At 41.8% G+C, this 22,227-nt stretch overlaps 1 protein-coding gene across 1 annotated transcript in view; it reads left to right on the top strand.

Moving 5' to 3' along the window:
• AFF3 (ALF transcription elongation factor 3) overlaps nt 1-22,227 on the top strand; it is a 520,154-nt gene that overhangs the window by 246,588 nt on the left and 251,339 nt on the right. The gene's annotated exons all lie outside the window — the stretch shown is intronic.

Genomic DNA, 22,227 nt, shown 5'->3' with positions numbered 1-22,227 from the left:
AGTGATCAGCTGGGAGACAGAAGAACAGAGTTGAGATGAAAAATACAGTTGTGCACACATTTAGATGCCTCCATTTATCACCCTCCTATTTAGAAGCATCCTTTAATAGTCTATACTTTCCAGTCAGGCAAGGGTTGCCTTGTTATTTTTCTCCTAAACTTAATTGGAATCAGAAGCACTCTGACAAAGAGGTAATACTCAGTGTCTGAAAATTTATTTCCATATTGTTTTGCATCTTATTGTGTTGCCTGTTACTCCCTGTAAGACTGTCTTTTTCCTCCTCATCATCTCTAGTAGCTATCCTCTGTGAACCAGTTTCACACCCAGATTTACTGAGGTTGGGCTCTTCTGCCATATTAGTGTTTTCCTGAGTATTCAAACTTATAATCAGGATGTCATCTTCAACCCATATTTTTTCTTCACTCATATTTTTTCAGGGGAGTAACCTAATAATTTACATTCTCAGAGAGCTGATATTATGCTGGGCAAAACACCAAGACAAATTAGACCAGATGGGATGGCAATTCCCTATAAAGAAAAAACCTTTATTTTAATATGTTTCTAACTTTTGGACATCCTACACACTCTTTCTTGAATTGCCAGTGAATGACAGTAATATAATTATTTGGTTTTAAAATTTGCATTAATCATCAAATTGTTTTCAGAGGCAGGGGTTTTTTTTGTTTTTTTGTTTTTGGCTTCCTGGAAAGCATTATTTCATAAATAAATCTTTAACTCTCAAGTTGACCAAAATAAGAAATTGAAATTTGATCTGCTGAGTTCATAATGATTTTTGTTTTTCTGGCACAGATTTATATGGAAAACAGTTGTCAAAATGGGTAGCTTCATTTTTGGCATTTAATAGATGTTAAATAAAACACATATTGTATTTTATATCTGTATTATCTCTAACCTGAGGCTTTGTTTCAGAGTAAACAACAAATAGTGTAAAGTGCTAATATACTTTTCCCGTTTCTCTTTTGACATACTTTCATGTTTGGAGTCCAAATATTCAGTGTTTAAGCCTTCTTCCTTTGATTGGTTATGGTGTTTATGTCAGCAAAATGGTAATACCAGAACATAGCAATCCCTCTTTGGTTTCCCAATTTATAAAATCCTACCCGTTCTTATCCTTTCTTCTCTTTTCTGAGGATATGGTAAAAACCTGTCATTTGACCTTTCTTTTCCGTACTCCAAGCAGAGCCTGAAGTTTGAATAAGGGCTTGAGCAATTCACACAGCAAAAGGATATAGTGGAGGTAATATAAAATTCACCTAAAATACAACTGAATGCTGCAGTCAAGAATTTAAAGCATTATCTTTTTTCTCAAGAGAGCTGATGAAAGCCTTATGCCCCATGGTCCCACTTCTACTTCCCAATACCGACCCTAATATTCCACTGTGCTGCCACTACCATGGCCCACTTTGAATCAGGCACGGAACAAAAGGGAAAGGCTGGACCAAGCAGATAATTGATTTGGAAGCACATGCAAGGTTCAGGGCAACGGAGATGATGATTTCATCAGAAGACAGCTGAGCCTTCTCCAAATTCTGGTCTTCCCAGAGCCCATGAGGAGTGGTCCAGAATGGGAAATGGAGGAAACAGAGGTGACGGTGGTGTCCAGGTGGGCCTTTTCTCTGCCCTCACCTGTCAGCCTGACGTGTTAGTAGTAGTAGTTGGTACTGAGGGAGGTCCTAGAGGATCATGTCAGTGTTCCCAGTTGTGCCCAGAATGTTTTCCTGGTTGTCCCCTGCCTCGCACACACCATTCTCCAGGGTTGTCTTCCTCTCTTGTCCTAAGCACGTCCTCCTCCAAACACAAGCATGGGGCTCCTTCTCCATTACAGCCTGTGGTATTTATTGTGTACCTGCCACATATTGGGCTTCCTCCCATACTGTGGCCCTGATGTCTGGAACTGAGAATCACGACTTTGTAGAATGAATAAATGAATGAGTGATTGAGTGAAGGAATCCTCTAAGGGAGAATGAAGAATATCATTGTGATAACTCACAAACAGATTCCATTTGCTCTAAATCATAGACATGACTTACTGGCCTTTTTAGCACTGGGTTCCTTCCCATGGATAGTCTTTGTGGGGCCTAGTTTTCCTTATCACTTTCTCTCCCCTTGTGATCAGCTCAGATAAACCTGATGTGGTCAAGGTCACCAAGGTACTCGTTACATGGAGCCATCACACAAAAGTGATGGCTCTCTCTTATGGTGGAGAATGAGCAGGTCATGAAAGTGCCTTAAAATAATGAAAATTGAGATATTCACTTAACAAGTGTTAGCATGCCCTTTCCATGTGGGAGGTACTGGGAAAATAATAGTGGGCCAAGCAGACATGACCCTCTTGAAACCAACCATGTGCTGGAGAATATAGATACTAAGTTTCATTTTTAATCTTGTAAATAAATGTCTAATGTTAATTGTGATAAGTACTCAGGGTTCCATGAGAGCCCACCATAGGGCACATGACCTCATTTTAGGTCAAGAACAGCTTCCCTGAGGAAGCAATATTTGGACTAATAGTTGGAGGATGAATAGGAAACTGACCTAAGAAGAAGAATATTGAGGCTGCAGGCAGAGGAACAGGAAGGATTTGGCTAGTTAGGGACCCAGAAAGGACAATGAGGCCAGAGTAGCTAGAGAGTAGTGGCAAAAGCCAGGCAGGACAAGCCAGGTAGGGCTGTGCCTTCTCAGCCCCGGCCAAGATAAGCTTAGGGGGGCAGTGAAGGAATATGAGCCAGAGTGATGTGATCAGATTGGCCATTTAGACACTCTACTCTGACTGCTATGCAAAATGGATTGAGGGGAGGAGGGAAGAAGAGAGGAGTGAGAGGCTATTGCAGCTGCCCAGATGAGGGATGCTCGGTGGGGCATTCACAAGCATGGGAACATCGAGGGAAATGCTAGTGGGGGGAGGGATGAAATCATACATTAATTTTTTGACATGTTGAGTTTGAAGTACCTTTGAGACAGTCCAGGAAACATGGAGACTATAGATGAGTATACATTGGTCTGGGGCTCAGAACAGTGGTCTAAGCAGCAGGTCAATGTTTTGGACTAATTAGCATGGTAGGTAGGTAATAAAACCATAGAAATGGGTAAACTTGCCTGGAGAGAGACAAGAGAAGCAATGAGAGCCAAAATTCCAACATTTAAGGGCGAAGGAGAGTAAGATCCACTAGCAATGAAAGGGAGAGGGTGTGATTTGGGAAGTTGAGGGATAATGGTGGCCATGGAAGGTCCCAGAACCCAGGGAAAGAGAGTTTCAAGCTCAACAGTGCACAGGACTTCTGAGAGTACAAGAGAGACGAGGATTGAAAACCACTCCATGGACTGGACAACAAAAAGCTCATCAGTGACTTTATTGAGTGCTGTTTCTGTGCAGTAGAAGGAGCAGCATCCAGACAAGAGAAGACTGAGAATATGAAGTCAGGGAGTCGAGAGACCTTTTGTGAGGAGAGGCCACGGTTTCCATCCAGGGCCTCTCCATTTGCAAACAACCCTGTAGATAAGAACAAGTACCAAATGATGGAACACATTTTATGGAATTTATGGGACGCTTATTACGGATGAGGTACTGTTCTCAGTTTCTTGCATGTATTAGCTCCTTTAGCCATCACAGATGCCCCATGAGGCAGGGACTGTTAACATCCCCATTTTACAGACAGAGAAATCTAAACACTGCTTGCCCAAGGTCACACAACTAGATGGTAGAGCTGGGATTTTAACGAGCACTCTCTGGCACCAGCACTCTCTCTATCTTCTCTATGAGCTTTCTTATTAAATGAAGAAATCCCCCTGGCTCAATGAAACCACTCAGGCATTTTGCTGTGAAAGGGAGGTTTCCCATTTCCACGTGTTTATGATTCGGAAGTGCCAGATCATGCATTTGTGCACTTGAACTCACAGAGGTTTTATGGCCAATGTTATCAACCTCATCTTTAAACTTCTTTTTCCTCTCCCCTCTCTTATTTTTGCTGAGGTGACTGTTTTCAAGTCATTTGAATATTACATTATATTCTAAAGTGTAATTATTTTTTACTCTTACTCAGAGAATTCTAATCCTGGGACCTAATAAATCTGTGTATTATTGCAAAATTCAGTTAACCAAGGGAGAAATTATAACTGAGTTCTATGAAGATGGGCAATAAGAACTAGGAGCCCTCATGGCTGACATATGTTTGTAACAGACAGTTTTGTAAGTTATACTATATTTCATTCTTAAAGGTTCCAGTGCTGTAATACTTAGGTGCTTTTCGTAGCGTTATCCATTAACGTAGAATGGCATTAACATTTGTTCAGCAAATAAAATCCGTTTACAACTTAATGGGGTTGTGTAGGGCTAGAATCTAGGATGCACAAATTTTATGCAAGACAGCTTTAGATGGCAGGTGTTGAGGGGCACTGCTCATAGCATAGTGAGCCTTCCTAATAAGAGACCAGTGTTGGAGATTCTGGTTTGGACTTAAAGGATGAAGTTAGAGACAATTTCAGGGTAACATCTGAGCAGATTATTTTCTTGGTTTTTACCTTTAGTCACTAACTTAATTCCAATTTCCTATGTGATATTTATAGTGAATATTTACATAGAGTTGGATTTCTGTTGATAGGAAGGGGGTAACTGGTACTTGTTTAAATTCTGGGGGCCCAAATCAGTTTCCTGAAAGTACAATTGAACAGACTTCCAGCAAATAAAGGAACTCCTTTTCTAGATACTCCTAGATAAGGAGCCTGCTGGACAAGATTTTCGGTTGGGTTCTGGGAGGTCTGTGAGTAAGGAGAGCATTTAAAGCACCATCATGTGAAGTGCACATTATTATGGTTCCCTCACATGTTCTGACCCTCATGGTGGGCCAAGACAAACCTTGTGCTTAAATGTCTACATGCTCCTTAACCCAAATGAAAATATGTTGGCCAGCCTATAGAGAACAAAGAGACAACTTGTTTTAAGTGACCTGTTCGGGTCATTTACAGAGATGGACCTCAGTCAAATCTCCCCTGCTTCAGACCAGACAGGCTTTTTTGAGCTCATGCTCTTTCCTTTATCAATTATTTCATTTGTTTCAAACAGTAAAGATTTTATTAGTGACAAAATGAAGCCCACAAATGGCAAAATCAATCCAGGTTGAGCTGCAGAGGAGCTCCATTAATACATCCCATTACTTACTGCAGTGAAATAAAATCATAGCAAGGGTAAACCTAATGTAGGCCTAGAGAAATACGCCAGACAAAACCTACAAGTCTTGCCCAAGATGAACTATTGGCTGGCAGTGTTTTGTTTTCATTTCTCTTTCTGCATTTGGTCATCTGAATGGATAGAAACAGAAATACAACAATGTATATCTTATTTTACAACCATAGATGCATTTTTAAGAGATGTTATTATGCTAGTCCTTTTGGCTGAAACCAAAAGCCCTACTTAAATGACTCCATCTCTGCTTGCCAAGGGCATCTTCATGCCTGTGAGGGGTATCCAATGGCCTGCTCCTACATTCCAGGGCCATTTGGCTACACTCTGTAGACTTTGTGATCCCTCCAGAACTGTTCAATTTCTAACAGCAGTGGGGCAAGAGACCACTCTAATTCAGAATCTGTTCTGAGCCCAGAGACTTTAAGGGTGATAGCCAAAGGAACCCCAGAGATCTGGAAGCTCCAGAACAAATGGCTTTGCCTTTCTTTGTTTGCCTGTCTCATTCTGATGCATACCATTAGAAATTACAAAGGCATTTACAGAACCATGGGGATAGAAGACCAAAGGAATGTTAGCAGCCCATGTAGCTAAAGGTCCATGGGAATGTACTTTCTGCCCTAACAGTCAAGAGTGAATTCTGATACCTCAGTTGATATCTTTTCATGGGTGTTGGTCACTATTTTACTCTGAAGGTGCTGACTGAAAGAAAAGAGGAGATACACAAATGGCCTGTTCACAACACCTAAATGCCACCGGATGTCATGGAAGCTCCTGGCGCTATGTGCCTCCTACCATAGCCAGGCTGGTAAAGACTTGGAGATACACACGGGAGGTGTGTCAGCCAGCCAGGATGCATGAAGGGCTGAGCTTCAGGCAAGGTCAAAGACCCAGTTTCACAGTTTCTCATGAGGATACTTGGTGAAGCTTAGCATTACATTAAAGGACCGAGGGATTAAAAATACGTGATTTTGTAAGTTTTCTGTTGCTCTTGCCTTACAAGGGGGCATCAACAGAACAAAGAAATAAGAGATTGAATGTAACTCAGAAAGTAGTAGATTTATGCCATGGTTTAAAACACCTGCCAGACACGCAGAAGGGACAGATGCTTATAGAATGAGTAAGAGGAAGAATGTGGGGAAGAAAGCAAATCGAGATGCATTCCTTTCGATGCCAGTGCTCCTGTGAAAGGTGCCTTGCAGAGTCCTCCCCTAGCAACACAAGAGTGGAGGAGGGTGGGACAGAAGCAGAGACAGTCGCTGCCTGACGGTACATATGTGGTCCATTGGACTATACTTGTCACCCATGCATGCCTCTCAGGTTTTCACAGCACCCTCACAGATTTCTGCTTCTTTGTATTTCAGTGAGGCCTCATTTTCAGAAAAATAAGTGCTTAAGCTTGGATCACCTAGAACAAAGCATGCAGATTCTTATCTTTATCTATGAATGAAGTTTATGATTGCAGTGTGGTTTTTATTTTACTTCTAGAAAATACCAATACACATGAGAGTATAATATCTGATAATATTTCAAATGTATAAATTCCCAAAGAAATACTTATTTTTAATCTTGGGTTCTCTTAAGTGCAGCTCTTCAATGCTAATATTGCTGGCCACTCGACTTGCTTCAAGTCCTTTGCTACATTTACCTAACAGAACGAATGCAATTTTATTTTCTCTTTCCTATTTCTATACTTAAGTATAATATAAGCATATGTGCTCATTGGACTTTGAAAACCATGCCAGAGATAAAAACTGGTAATTATTTATGGAATAATTATGTTAAGTCATTTAATAAAGAATATTTTAGAGTGCTAATTAAGAAGCACAAAAACATTAGAATATTTGCTGAAGTGATATTAGTACTTAACATGGCAGACAAATAAGATCCTCCTTGTTTGCCGAAGTATTTTTAGACTGTGTGTGTTTGTATACAGGTGTGTAACCTTTGTATCAGAAAATTTCTAGCAGAAAGGGCCCTGTGACCTTCTTCATCTCTTCCCTACCTTTTTTTGCTTCTCTCTTTAACCTAGAAATTCTCTCAGGCAGCTGGTCCTTGCAAATAGGTCCTTGAGTACAAATCACTGAAGACCTCTTACCACTGTTTCTGCCCCATCAAATTCTCTGAGAGCACGGCCATCTTTCCCCCCAGAAAGCTTGCCAATTTCAGCCTATGGCTGGAATGGCCATGTGTGAGCGTTACCTTCCTCTGAGGCGGGTCCTCTGTTAATGCCCTCCACTCCACCCCATTAGCAAGGCACCATTGTGCTTGGTCTCTTGTCTACCTTCACAGTCTACCCCACCCCTCAGTCCCTCCAGGACTTCCAGGATGGAGCAGTGAAACCTTTTCTCTAGCAGCCAGCTCTGAGGCCTGGATCATGGACCCTTCTATGTGTCCAGCCAGTTGTGACCTCTGGTTTATGTTGAATCCCAGTTTCAGGGCAGGATCATCTTGGTAGCTGCCTGTGCTGTTTCCCATTATCCCCTTCTAGGGAATCTTTAGACACTCTTCCTAATTGCTGCCCCATGAAATTCTAATACTGCAAATATACTGTACTGTATATGGTATATGTTTCTGTGATTTATACAGAGAAAGACTTTTTCATCCCCAAGAACCAGGTTGAACTGGCTTAGCCACTAGCCATCCCCCTTGCTCCACACCTCTGACACCTGGACCTCCTTCCTGCCTCAGCAGGAGCTTCACTGTCCCAGATGCTGAGGAGATACATGCTGTTAGCATGCGCACCTTGGCCTGCTGGCTTCCTTGGCCAATGTGCCAGGCTCTGTCCTAGGCACCGGGGGCACAGCAGTGAACCAAATAGGCCTAGATTCTGTCTTGCCAGACCTCTTGTGTTCCGACCCATTGACAGACCTGGAAACTTACCTGAATCTCGTGCACCCCTCCTTCCCTCTTTCCTGACTTCCGGCTCATCCCTCTGCCTGTGTGTTGGAGTCCCATGCACGACTGCAGCTAGCTCAGGACTGGTGAGTGCCCTCTCTCTCAGGTCTCCTCCAGCCTAGATCTCTTGTAGTGTCCTCAGGGTAAATGTGTACACATGCTTTCCATCTTCGGAAGAGAGCGTCTTCAGTGCCGCACTCCTTGGGGCTCCTTCCCCTTCCTCAGTTGACTCCCCCCGCCAGAGTCCCCGTGTGCCTTCACCTCCACTTTCCCATCAACCCACTGCTGTCCGGTTCCTCCTCCCGTGCTCCCCTGAAACCAATTTTACCAGTGTCACCGCTCCACGCTGGCTTCTTCCTAAGCACAGAGACCGTTCCCAGCGTGATCCCCTGGTGGGCATTCCATGTGATGCCTGCACTGTCCACCTCAAAATGCTCGAGCCTTAGCCTCTCTCACCACACCCTCCTGGATTTATTCCCATTGGGTGGTCATTTCTTCTTGGGCTCCTCCATGCACCTCTCTTCCTGTAACTACCCCTGATGTGCTGGGATTCCTCGGACTTCTGTCCCAGCTCTCTCTTCTTCTAGAGGCTACAGTTTCTCCAGCTTCTGGAGGCATTTGTGCCATGATGGGGCAGGGGGCAAGTATGTTATCTCGAGCCCAGCTGTTTCCTTAGTTTCATGCTCATCTATCCAGCTGCCCCGAATGGCTCCACTTTTTAAAAAAGACTTTATTTGAGAGAGAGAGAGCACTAGCAGGGGGAAGGGCAGAGGAAGAGGGAGAAGCAGCCTCCCTGCTGAGCAGAATGCCTGACACCGGGCTCCATCCCAAGACCCTGAGATCATGACCTGAGCCAGAGTCAGACGCATAACCGACTGAGCCACCCAGGGCCCCAATTGCTCCACTTATATGTGTCATGGACTCCTTTTCCCTAATGCCATCTCACACCCCTGCTGGCTCTGCCTCCAGCATGGATTATCCTCATTCACTTAGCTGCTCAAGCCATTGGGCTCTCCTCCTCACACCCGTCACATTCGGTTCCACACCAAGTCTGTCAGTCTGTCTTCCGAATCTCACTTAAATAGGTCTGCTTCTTTCCATCTCCGTGCTACCCTCCTTATTCAGTCCACCATCTTTCCCACCTAGATTATTCCAGAGACCTCCTCCCCGGCCACCTGCCTACTGACTGCCTCTAGCCAGCTCCCCCAATGTAGGTGGTATCAGCTTTCCAAAGCATGTGTGCTTTAAAAACATTTCAGTGGCTCCCCTTGGGTTTAGGACAGAGTCAGATTCCTGGATGTGGTCTGGGAGAGCCACAAAGTCCTAGCCCTGCATTGCATTCCAGCCTTATCTTTCCCCACTGGCCCCCTCACACTCTATACTCCACTTCTGCCTCTGGGCTTACCTCATGCTCTGTCTACCCCTCACCCCAAATTCTGCTGTTTCCAAACCTTCCTTGAGAGATCACTCCCTGCAGGAAGCCTTCCTGATTCCCAAGTCTGAGTTAGATGCTCCTATTCTGTATTCCCCAGGAAAGGTACCCTTTATTCTTATCACTTCACTTATTATATTGAGTCATAATGGTCTTTCGTTGCCCGCATTAGGCTGTTACCATCTATCCCCAGGGACTATCAAAATGACTGTCACATAATGAATGTTTAATAAATACTGAATAAATGGATGGAGAATAATGAATGAATGACTTTGACCTTTTGCTCAATGTCTGTTCTTGCTCTCTACTTTATTGTCCTTCCAGTACTGCAACAAAAAATGTTGAGGTGCTATCCCCCTAGTACATCAGCTCTCCAAGGACATCCAAGACTGTTGTGTGACCTGGGAGCATTAGGACACATCCTACAATTAGCACAAATGCAAGAGAGATAGAAAATTCACCCTCTAACTCCTGAGGGTTGGAAGTGAAAAGGAGTCCAGCGGCTCTTGCTGGTGTTTCACACGTCAGGAGAGCTCAGACCTTTCTATCTGCCGCTTGTGTTCTGATTATCTTTCGCGAGATGGAGTTTTTCATTTTGATAGATAATGAGTGTAATGTACAAGTTGAAGAAATCAAGATAATAAATTTACAGGGATAATTTGGTTAATTACCATTTTGCTGCTCATAGCATCAAGGGCTGGAAGTCAAAGCTCTTTCCGCTGCTAATATGCTCTGTGGAAAGCAGTTCTTAGAACAATTAAGACACATCCACCCAAAAGCGATCAGCTCAAGACATACATTTAAAAATTGTATTTATTATCATTAAAACCACACACAGTGTTTTCTGTTACCTCTTCAAACTGAGGGGTGTGAAATTACAAATTTGCTACAAATTTGTATCCACATAGGAAAGTTGAAAATAATTTCTTAAATAGAGGACGATAATTTGCAGATTAAAGAGATAAGGGCCTTGAAAAATTAGACCATCTATCTAGATATTAATCTACATTTTCTGTAGTCCTTATATTCATAATTATTTAGATCAGCATAACCTGAAAAAACGTAGAAACCTCCATTCCCCTTTCCATTTCATTTATATGTTGTCCTATAGTTCTGAGAAATGTGATTTGTAGTGGTGCAATTCCTTTGTTTTTATGTTGGTTGGATGCAATGCAGTGTAAGTATTTTTTAAATGTAGGGGTTGGAACTCAGACATTTTGCATAACTTTTAGAACATGCTCCCATACTTACAGGCATCTTATTTTGTTCTGATTTTGAAAGCTATCCACACAGCCCATAATTTCTGAATAGGTACCCTAGTGTCAGCATTCTTTAGCCCCCCACACTAACTAGGTTTTGCACATGGCGTGTCGTCCCGTTTGCACATAGCTCCATTCCTGGCTCCACTTAGACCTCAGCAGTTCTGGAAAAATGCTACATTCGGTACCACTGCTCACACCTCCACTCTCCGGAGACCAGCCCTCTACCAAATACTGCTTTCCTAAACAATTTCAGTTTCTGATGATAAATCAGGAAAGGTGCACCACTGCCTGTCTCTCCAGTTATTAGCTTTGAGAACAATTGTCATATGCTAACAGTAGGGGATTTATTTTCTTTAATGTACCTTCCCTCTGTCTCTCCTCCCACTAAAAAGATGTGCCTATTTGTGCAAATGGGTATCTTTCTCTCTGCCCGGAATTTCTTAGGACATCGCAGAAGTTGTGACCTGTTTATTATTACAGATTCTTCAGTATAATGTTTTTATTTTAGTGCCTTATTTTTGTGTTGTAATTCTAAATAATTAGACGTCTGTGGTTCTGTGGAATTAAAAATATTAAAGATTTTATGTTATTTTTTTAAACAAAGTATCTATGAACATTGATTAGGCCTCTGAAATGTGATTAAAAATCTTAAGATCAGCATACTTATAATTGATGTATTATGCAATAATTTAAAACTCTATCCTCAGCTACTTGTAAATATCTTTTTAATAGTCTCAAATATAGATTAATTCTGTATGTAAAGTACATATTTCTTTTTAAATTACCCTGGGATTCTATATTAATTCATTTAACATTATTGAAATACTTGTATCTGCATATTTCCTTTATGAATCATTTTAGTCTTCCCTTCCCTGGCAATAACTTGTGGCCTAACAGTATTTTGGGCCAATTTTTAAAACATGTTTTTGAATTCAGTTTAATGGTGTATAGCGAGGGGTGGGGTGGGGAGTGAAGAATAGGCTTTTCAAAATAGAACCTTTAAAGTTAGCTAAAAATATTAGTAGTGGCTTCTAAAAAATGACCAATCCCTGAAAACCTACTTCAGCTGCTTCTTTCTAACCAAATTACAGATTGAGACCCTGGTGAATCTGAGACTCAACTTGAACTACAAAGGCCATTTGAAAATTCCATTGCAAATAACTAGAAAGAGGCAAAGGGGGGGAGGCTTGAGAAAATCCAGCCACATGCGATGAAAAAGATGATATTGCACAAACAATGAGGTGCAACAGGTTCTCTCCAACCAGTGAGAGAAAAATGTCTCCTCTAGTCTGCAAAATAAGCATTTATCTTTCTGACTTCTTAACTTCCTGTTTCCTTGTTTTATTCCACTGACTTCTCTCACCAACCTCTCCACACACATCCAACCCCAGACTCTGGAAAAAGATGAGAAATGAACACAGAGTTCTTTTGGAGGTTCACTAGTTATTCTTGTGTGAAATGAGGAGCCCACTGTGACATGAATAAAGACTCCAAAGCAGATTCCTAACATGTTTAAAACGGTGTGGATGGTGGGGGAGGAGGGGTCATCGTAGCTGGCATCATCTAGAAAGATCGTCAGCAACCCTTGAATAGTTGAAATGATTAATCACTTCAGCACAAAAGAACACAAAAGGAGATTGGTTGAGAATAAGCAGGGGACAGAGTGCTAGCTCCAGGGGTGACGTGCTTGTCTGCTTAATAATGTATTTTTAAAGTATGTGCCACATCAAAAGCGAAGCACATGCAAATAGAGGAAGGAAAGATAAGGCAGTGAGCAAAATATTTGGTGAATTAGAACAAATGTTTAGGAAATCAGATGAGCAGTAATTTTGATTTGAACATTTTAAAAATGCATTCCCATCCCCTTCCCTCTCCCCGCCCCCAACATCTTAGGAGCACTGGGAAAGCTTGCAGGATGTGTGCTGGACCTTTATCACTGAAAATGAAGACGAGCTAATCAAATCAATATTGCCTCATAGCCTCCCTATCTTTAAGGCGCAGGGATTTGAATTGGCTCCTTAGACTAGAGCAAACTACGCGACTTAAAGCATAGGAAAGTATCATAATGGCATTGCTTAACATATATTGATGGCTAACTGTGCCCTTCACATCTATTACCTCTTTTAATCCTCACAGTAACCCTATATGATGTCATCCCCATTTTACAGGAGAGGCAACGGAGACGTAGAGAGCAATTAAGAGACAGGGTTAGGGTTCAAACTCAGGTCCCCGGAGCCCAAGCTCATAAACACAGTGCAATTTTTTCAAAACTCTGAATATTTTCAGAACGTAAGACTGAGCCAGTTCTTCTTGTGAGGGTACATCAGAACTCTTGCATCGTACCACCTCTTTCTTACAGCCTCAAGGAAACAAAGGGATGCATGACGGCTGCAGTTGTTGCCCCAGTGGAGAGAAGCTGCAAGGCGTCTGGCAGCAGTTAGATTGAGGATCGGTACATGCCGAGTGGCATGAGAGAGGTCCAATGTGCATGGAAATACCACTGATAGTTCCTTACGGAGTGAGCTCGAGTGTGTATTCATGTGGAAGCTAGTCACTGAGTAGTATGTCTGTTACTGAGAAAATGGGTCTTTCGCGTCAGCCTGTGTTATACGCTGCCTCGTGTGGAGCTGTACGTTACTGACACCTCCTGCCGTCTTACCCCTCGTAAGAGCAAGCAACACTCAGTGCTGTCCTCCTCCCCCAGGAGAGGGGTGGGTAAAGATGGGGAGTCCAAGATACCAAGAGCTCCAAGGGACAGAAGCCCGGGTGTGAGTTGTCCTGGAGCTTGAGCTTTTGCATCAGATACTCCTGCGTTCAACAACAGCTCTGCCACCAAATGGCCGGGTAACACTGCGCTAATGTAGGTTTCAAGACAGTGTACATTTTGTCCAGAAAAAAAAAAAAAAGCTATTGTTCTCACTCACTATTTGATATGGTTGTAACATCTCTTGCTGGGTAAATTTGTGAATACACACATCTTAGTGAGTCAGCGTCTAACAAAATATTTTCGTTCATCAAATGCAATTCTGGAGGTAAACCAATTTTGTAAATCTGTGATTGAAATAAACATTTTATTTTGGAACTGATGACTGTTAGCTGCTGGTTTCCTTGTTGTTAGGATAATCGAGTATTTTCAAATTCATTAGAGACGAGGTTTACTTAAAGAAATTTCCATCTAGAGTATCTAGCTTAGAATACTTGTGCGATTATCCTTACTGCTAAGAAACAATTGCTTTCTAAAGGATTCCTGGCTATAGGAAAAGATGGATGGACCTAGGATTAGCAGCAGACTCCCCTAAAGTCTGTTTACAGTTTCTTTAAAACTCAGCATTTATAGGAAAACAAAAGTGTTGGAAATCACTGAGTTTGATTGACAAACAGTAAAGCTTGGAATAAAGTCAAAAGCCAGTGGGACATTATAAATCACTTTACAAAAATAGAGGTTTTTATACAACCGTTCAGGTGCATGTACTAAGTAAAGTGGCTGCAAAGGTAATAAATGCAGACTGCGCCCCCTGGTGGAACGCTAGTTTGATAGGTGGCTGGTAGCTTTTTGTCTCGTTAAGCACGGTTCAAGTGCTTATTTAAATTTCTTTGCCTTTTTGGTTGATTATAAAACTATGTCAACTTGTGCCTATAAGTTGCTCTTACACGTATATGGTTTTCCTAAGTATGCCTCATTATAAATCAGATTACCCAGGCAAAGTAATGTTTATAATATGTGTTCTAGTCTACTATGTTCCTGAAGATTCCTTTTGAGAGCTCACAAAGGATTAAAAATCATGCATAACTTCTAACTTGTAGCAGTATTTTCACACTGAAATACACTTGGTACATTGCTTGGAATAGCTGGCAAATGACACAGAACCCTCCTATTTAAATATCAATCCTTTCCACATATACTTACACAACTAAGGAGAGCAATGTAAAACTCAGAAATCTACTTGGACTTGAAAGGACAATGAATTAAAATAGTGGAAGTCTTCAAAGGGGTCAGTTCAGAAAATCCTCGGCTTTTATATAGACTCTTAAAAGAAGACATGAGAAGGAAAGTGGGTTGGCATTTTTATACCATGTATGAAGGATTATTTCTTTTCAATATTTTTCAGTGATGTACAGACTTAATTTCAATTTAGAATGAGATTGCCTACATTTCCGTTTGATTTCGTAGCACCCAGCAATCATCTCAATAAATGCTTTTGAATGGTTTATTGAAAATCTAACTTCATGAAAAAATGGACTTATTCAATATTTAAGGCATCTTATGTACTTCCAAGTATGGGACATATTACTTGTTAAATTGTATTCAGTGCCTTGAGTTCTTACTATTAAGAAAGCCAGAGAATTTCTAGGGTCCAGAAATGAATAAGAGCTAGAATTTTATATATAGAAAATTCATGGCTTCATGGGAACTCAGAAGCATCTAAAATTATAAACTTAGTATTACCTCTGATAAGAATCTACTCTTGAGTGAAGTAGGAGTTTATAATGATACCTATCAGTACTTGACGATGAAGAGCTGGCCATCCATATTCAGCATAGTAAATAGTAAGTTTTCTAGCCGATTGTCTTGTCTGCCTGTGGCAGCAGTAACATGTGCTTGACCCAGGTTGGTTGTGTAGCTCAAAGAAGATTAAGGATTGCACACAACATGGTAAAGTGCTATGAATAGCAGTAATGCTTCAGCTCAGAGCTACAGAAAGAAGATAGAGAGCTGGAGGAAGCACTGCTTCACTCAAAACAAGAAAAAAGCTAGAGAAACTATTTAACCCATGAAAGAACTGACATCATAGGGCAAACAACCTGAAATGTGATGAGAGCCAGGCACCTTCAGGAAGAAATGGGACCTGAGCATTGGTTCATATGGGACACCAGCCAAGGCCATATACACCCAACTCCTCTATCTCTCCGACTGCTTGGAAACCTTCATCTGTGGGAAGAAGGGCACAAAACTGCAGCCCTTCTGGTGGATCCCCTGGTGGGGCAGGGGAATGGCACCCACCTCTGAAACTGAATCTCAGACCCCTCTCCCTCTCATTCCTAAGAAACAAAAGCCTTAATCTCCAGGAGGAAGGACAACCAAAATGCATCCTGACGTCCCTAGGGGAGACCCACTGTACCTGGTGAAGAGAAAACAAACAGCTCTACCCCTGGGGAAGGCACAGGAATATGTGCTACCTAACATTGCTTCTGGAGGAGGCTACACCACCAAGACTCCTGTTCTCAGTGCCTACCTGAAACCAAGTCTTAATCAAAACATCAGAGTCCATCTTCCCTCCCCAATTCTCCAACCACCACACCAGCAAGGATTGAGTAAAAATAAGAGTGGGATACAACTGGAAGAGCCATGCATAGGGAAGACCCAAAGTCAAGTGGGGAGATTCATAGCCAAGCAGAGCGCAAACTTCATAACCATACCAACTCCTGACTAGATGAACACAAACCTTCACACTAAAGACCTAACAGAGGGAAAGGCGTTCTCATCTGCAAGCACAGAACATACTTACCTCAGAGTCTGCTGCCCTATACAACATGTATGGCTTTCAACACAAACTTAGGAGACCAATGAAGGCCTTCAAAAAAGCACAGTCTGAAGGCACAAAGCAGTCATCAGAATCAGAATCCAATGTGACACAGACATTAGAACTTAAATGGCTACAATTAATACATTAGTGGCTCTGAAGGAAGAGGCATCTAAAATTATGAAGTTAGTTTTTACCTCTGATAGGAATCCAAAATCATGCATGCAGAATCATAGGTAATTTCACTGAGGAGACAGGAACTATAAGAGAGAAAGCCACATGAAAAAATGGGGAAATGGAAAACACAGAGAGATGTAAAATGCCTTTGATGGGTTTGTCAGTAGACTGGACACAGTTGAGGGAAGAATCAAAGAGTATGAAGATAAGTCAATAGAAATTACTCAAAATGAAAACAAAGAGATAAAAATGTAAGAAAAAAACAGAGCAGAGCATCTAAGCTCTGTAGGATAATAGTAAATGGTGAAATATTCATGTAATTGGAATCCGAGGAGGGGGAAGAAAAGAGAACAAGACAAAACAAATAATGGCCAAGAATTTTCAGAATTAGCAACAGACCCCCCCAACCCACATATCCCAGAAGCTCAGGCTCAAAGAATGCCTAGCAGTATAAATACCAACACACGCCCCAAGGTATATCATATTTGAACTGCTAAAGACCAAAGACAAAGAGAAAATCTTGAAGGCAGCCAGCCAGAGAAAAAAGACACATAACCAACAGAGGAACTCAGACGAGAATGACGGAAGACTTCTTATCAGTGGCCAGGCAAGCAATAAGACAATGGAGTGATATCTTTGAAGTGGTGAAAGAAGAAAAAAGCTGTCAGCCCAGAATTCTCAGCAAAAATATTCCTTAAAAGTTAAACAGAAATAAAGAATTTTGTAGACCAACAAAAAAATGTGGGAATTCATTACCAGCAGACCTACTTTACAAGAAATGTTAAAGGAAATTCATAAGCAGAAGGACTATGATGTGGTCTGAAACTCAGATCTACACACACACAAATAAGAGCATCAGAAATGGAAAAAATGAAAGTAAAATAGTAACAAAAGCATGTAATAAATCCCAAGGCCAAGAGCCAGGCCTTAAGCTGAGTTCTTTTATTTCCTCTTTAAAATGCAACTATTACATATTATTTAATGGAAATAATAGAACTTTAGTTTGGAAAGATGAAAAGGTTTTGTGGATGGATGGTGGTTACACAACAATATGAATGTAAATACCACTGAACAGTATACTTAAAAATGGGTTAAAATGATGCATTTTATGTTATATATATAGATATATATATATATTTTTTAACCACAGTAAAAAAAAAAAAAATGCAACTGTTACATCTAAGGAGTACTCAATAGGATGCAAACATAAAGCCCAAAAGGTTCTGATCACAGGGTCTCTTGAAATCCTTTTCATAGGCTACTTCTTCTCCTGCCCTTAAATGAAATCTCACTAGTTTCCCAGACACTATTAGATGATTCAAAAGTCCTCCAGTAACTCTTAGTGACAAAAAAACAACAAAACTCATTTCAGTAATTAAAATGCCCAGCTATAGGGCCTCATCAAAGCTCTGAATTTGGGGTGCCTGGGTGGCTCAGTCGTTGAGCGTCTGCCTTCGGCTCAGGTCATGATCCCAGGGTCCTGGGATCGAGCCCGCATGGGGCTCCCGGCTCAGCGGGAAGCCTGCTTCTCTCTCTCCCACTCCCCCTGCTTGTGTTCCCTCTCTCGCTGTGTCTCTCTCTGTCAAATAAATAAATAAAATCTTAAAAAAAAAAAAAAAGCTCTGAACTCATTTAAAGTTAAAGATTTCCTTCCCCCAACTTGGGCTTCCTACAGGCTAGAATCCTAGGAGGGAAGGAGGGACATATGTGTTCCTTCTCTATTACACTGGCTTGCATTGTTCCTTTTTTCAGCTGGGCTTTCTGGCTCCTCCAGGGCTAGAGCTAGGGTGACAAGAAAGTGCTAAGGGCCCAAGAAGTCATACTTGGCTGTCCCTAGGAACTGGCACTGGTGCTCTGTGGAGTTGGCGGGTCTCTCTCTGTGGGAAAGAGCACTGGTTCTTTGTGGGGTGCTTTAACGGTTCCAAAAAGATTTTTCCTCACTGTGAATGTCTACCTGTAGCTCCTTTGATGAGGGTAGTGCCTCTTTCCGTCTTCCATATGACTGCCTCTTCTCTCCATGTTCTTGCCCAACCCAGCTTCTGCATCCAGTGTATGTCTTGTCTCTCTGTAGGTCAAAGTTCAGTCCACATGTGACAGAGCCTTCTGTGCCGCCATGTCAGCCATTCGCTGCTCCCCTGATGATTTTTGCAGGCTTAAGTTAGGTATCCCCAAGCACCCAAAGCAAACATGAAGTCCTCTGAGGGCTGTTGATGTGTGCACAGGTATGTGTATGAAAGCCCTTTCACTTAGGTTGAGGTGAGGAAGAACTAGCTCCCTTCTCCCCCCGCCCTTCAGGTGGGGGAGAAAAGCATCACAGTATTACAGGATCTTTCTCCAAAGAAATTCTCTTTCTGAGCCTCAGATGAGTAATACTCTCTTTGAGCCCATCTATTGCAGGCTTTGTCTTGCCTAGATGCACCCTCCTTTGATTGTATGGCATTTGTTTGTTCTAAATCAAAAAAGGAAAATGAGTTCCCTTTCACATCTTGTTCAGTAGTACTCGATTTTAGCATGATCAGGAGGTACATGTTTAGCTAGAAGGCACACTTAATAAGAGGTTTACCATTTTGTTCTATGCTATTTGTAGTATCTACCATCTAGGTTACAAACAAAGCAGTTTTGTTGAGAAAATCTGACATCTCAGATAGACAGAGGCCTTAGCCAGGTAGAAATAAGTATTTTCTCCTCTGATTTTCTCACATCCTCAGCCTTCTTAATCCTTTCTTAGTTTCCCCTTGCCTTTTTTTAAATGTCTACAATGAACTTGGTCTCAGGGTACACAGACCTCACAGAAGTCATGAGCCAACATCTGCATGAAGGTCAGAGTGCCCAGGCCTTATTAAATAGTCCAAGTCAGAGTTTGGTTTTGTAACTTCAGTGGGACCAGCCAGAGGACAAAATTAATTCTTATTAAGAGCAAGTTCTTGGGGCACCTGGGTGGCTCAGTTGTTAAGCGTCTGCCTTCTGCTCAGGTCATGATCCCAGGGTCCTGGGATCGAGTCCCACATCGGGCTCCCTGCTCCACGGGAAGCCTGCTTCTCCCTCTCCCACTCCCCCTGCTTGTGTTCCCTCTCTCTCTGTGTCTCTCTCTGTCAAATAAATAAATAAAATCTTTAAAAAATTTTTTAAGTAAAAGAGCAAGTTCTCCTTCAATTTAGTAAATGTTTCTTACCCTGTGTTTCCCGGCACTACTTAAAGAGCTATTTTTAAAAGATCATTTTAGCTTTGGAATAAAACTAGTACAACAGTCCACTCACACAAATAGTATCTTTGTTTAAAATGAGAACATCGCAGTGTGATTGAGCTATAGTTGGAACTGGTACGTTCTAATCTTTAGAGATGTCTCCGGTAAGCAACTGCACAGCCTCCCCTCCTCAATGCCCCTCCAACCCGGGCCAACACGGCTGTCATAGTACACAGATCAGCATTGCTACCTAAGATGTCCTTGAAATACTTGTTGTTTAGAGTGTGTTATCACATGGCATGAAAATGTTGAAGAAGGGAAACAGACTTTTAAAAATATGCCAGTATTGGGGCGCCTGGGTGGCTCAGTTGGTTAAGCGACTGCCTTCGGCTCAGGTCATGATCCCAGGGTCCTGGGATCGAGTCCCACATCGGGCTCCCAGCTCAGCAGGAAGCCTGCTTCTCCCTCTCCCACTCCCCCTGCTTGTGTTCCTGCTCTCGCTGTCTCTGTCAAATAAATAAATAAAATCTTTAAAAAAAAAAATATGCCAGTATTTCCTGATTATCTTTTTTTTTTTTTAGGTCAAACCCTTCATTTTGACACTTAATGAATAAAATGCCCACATGGCAAGAAATGAGATAATGAATTGTAAAAAGACATAATCAGCAATGACTAAATAATTAAGGGAATTGAAATGCAGAGTCATTTGGGAATGCATTAATAATAACACGATTTGTTCCATATGCTGAAGAATTCTGTTTTTAGGAAATCAGTCATCACACATGCTCCATAGCAAAAATAAAAAAAAAATTAATGTTGACTAATAGGAACTGTAATTAGATGTTCTGCTTTTAAACAGCTGAATAAAAGATGAAATCATATAGAAAGTATATTTAGATACAAGTCAGAAAGTAAACTGATTATTATTCATAGTGCTGTTAATAGGAACTATAATTTATGCATCTAGTGGGAATTGTGTTAGGCAATTAAGGTAGGGAGTCACACTCGACTTCCCTTTATGCATTTACATTTATGTATTTTCCTGTGTTATACCAGGGACTAGCTTTCTTATCGTTCGCTAGCTTACCCATTAGAGTCACATCTCGAGGTTCTGGGGCTTGGAAGGTCTGCCCTCCAGAGGATGCTGCATCAGGATACTGCTCAGCCAGGGTGGACCAAGCACCTTTGTCGGGCACTGCCAGCAGGGGATTGTGACTTTTCAGCTTCTGTTAGTGTCTCACCTTGAGAGGTGTCTTCAGAGGTGACTAGGAGGGAAAGAGTAATACCTGACTTGGAAAGGCTGCAGTGGGCAGCCTCTAAATAGAGTGGGAGATAATGACCCCACACGGTCTCTGTGGACTGGCCCTAGCTGTGCGCCTAACCCAGTCATCAGGAACCACCACATTTCACTAAATCATCAGCACATCCCTTTAGCGGGATACAAGAATCATTCCTTTTCTTTTTTTAGGGCATGAAACAGAACAAATCTGTGAGATCAAGGTTAAAATGAACAAGTTTCTGATTTTGGATTTTCCATTAAAATGATGTGCCTCGGGGCACCTGGGTGGCTCTGTGGGTTAAGCATCTGCCTTCAGCTCAGGTAGTGATCCCAGGGTCTTGGGATCAAGCCCCACGTTGGGGCTACTACTCAGTGGGGAGTCTGCTTGTCTCTCTGCCCCTCCCCCTGCTCATTCTCTCTCTCAAATAAATAAAATCTTTTTTAAAAAATGATGTACCTTTTTGGAGAATAAAACAGAAAACAGGCATGCAAGATTTTAACAAAACTCCTCCACCTCTCTGGCTATCTGTGTTTATCTATAGGGTCGCCAATGTGCACACAAGCTACAGGTCTCCTACGGGTTCATTCTTTTATTCCTACAAAAAAAAAATGAAAACAAAAAGCCCTGAACCGTAAAGTGAGCAATTCCTTTTAACTATGGACGTGAGGTATGCACATCTCTCTGCTGTACCTTAGGGCGATGGTTACTCTGCCCGTACGAGCTGTTCCTCCTGTCCTCTCCGTCCGTTATTGTGTCACTGCCCCCAGTACGGATCGGGGATCAGCTCTGAACCGTTGGGGAGGGAATCTCCTCAGCTCCATGGGAAGCAGGCTTTGTGTTCTTTAAGTTTCTGAACAACCTCACATCTGTTTTTCCTTTCGTAGGTTAGAAACAAGATCTCTTACTACTTCTTTGGGCAATATATGTTGATACGACACATACCATGAGGGCTTTGCAGTATGGGTAATAGAAAGAACACGGCACTAGAACTCTGCATACCTGGGTTTGAATCAGATTTTGTGGCTTTAAGGAAATCCCTCTGTGCCTCAGTTTACTCATCTATAAATCAGAGATAACACTGCTTTCTTTATCTGCCCTGCAACGTAGTTACAAGGGTCTAATAAAAAAAATATACATGTCAAAGTGCTTTGCAAACCATAAGTCATGTTATAAATGCCAGGGTTGTTTTTGATTGTAGGGTTAGTATTTTATGTCCTTAAAACATAAAGCTCTGATGGTAATAGTCTTATACAGTTCCCTGAGCTATAATCACAA

This window comes from Mirounga angustirostris, unplaced genomic scaffold (assembly GCF_029215605.1).
Source record: "Mirounga angustirostris isolate CCGP_5_RB_7025 unplaced genomic scaffold, mMirAng1.0.hap1 SCAF_10, whole genome shotgun sequence".
In the NCBI taxonomy this organism is placed as follows: Eukaryota; Metazoa; Chordata; class Mammalia; order Carnivora; family Phocidae; genus Mirounga; species Mirounga angustirostris.
This window is presented reverse-complemented; position numbering and strand designations above follow the sequence as displayed.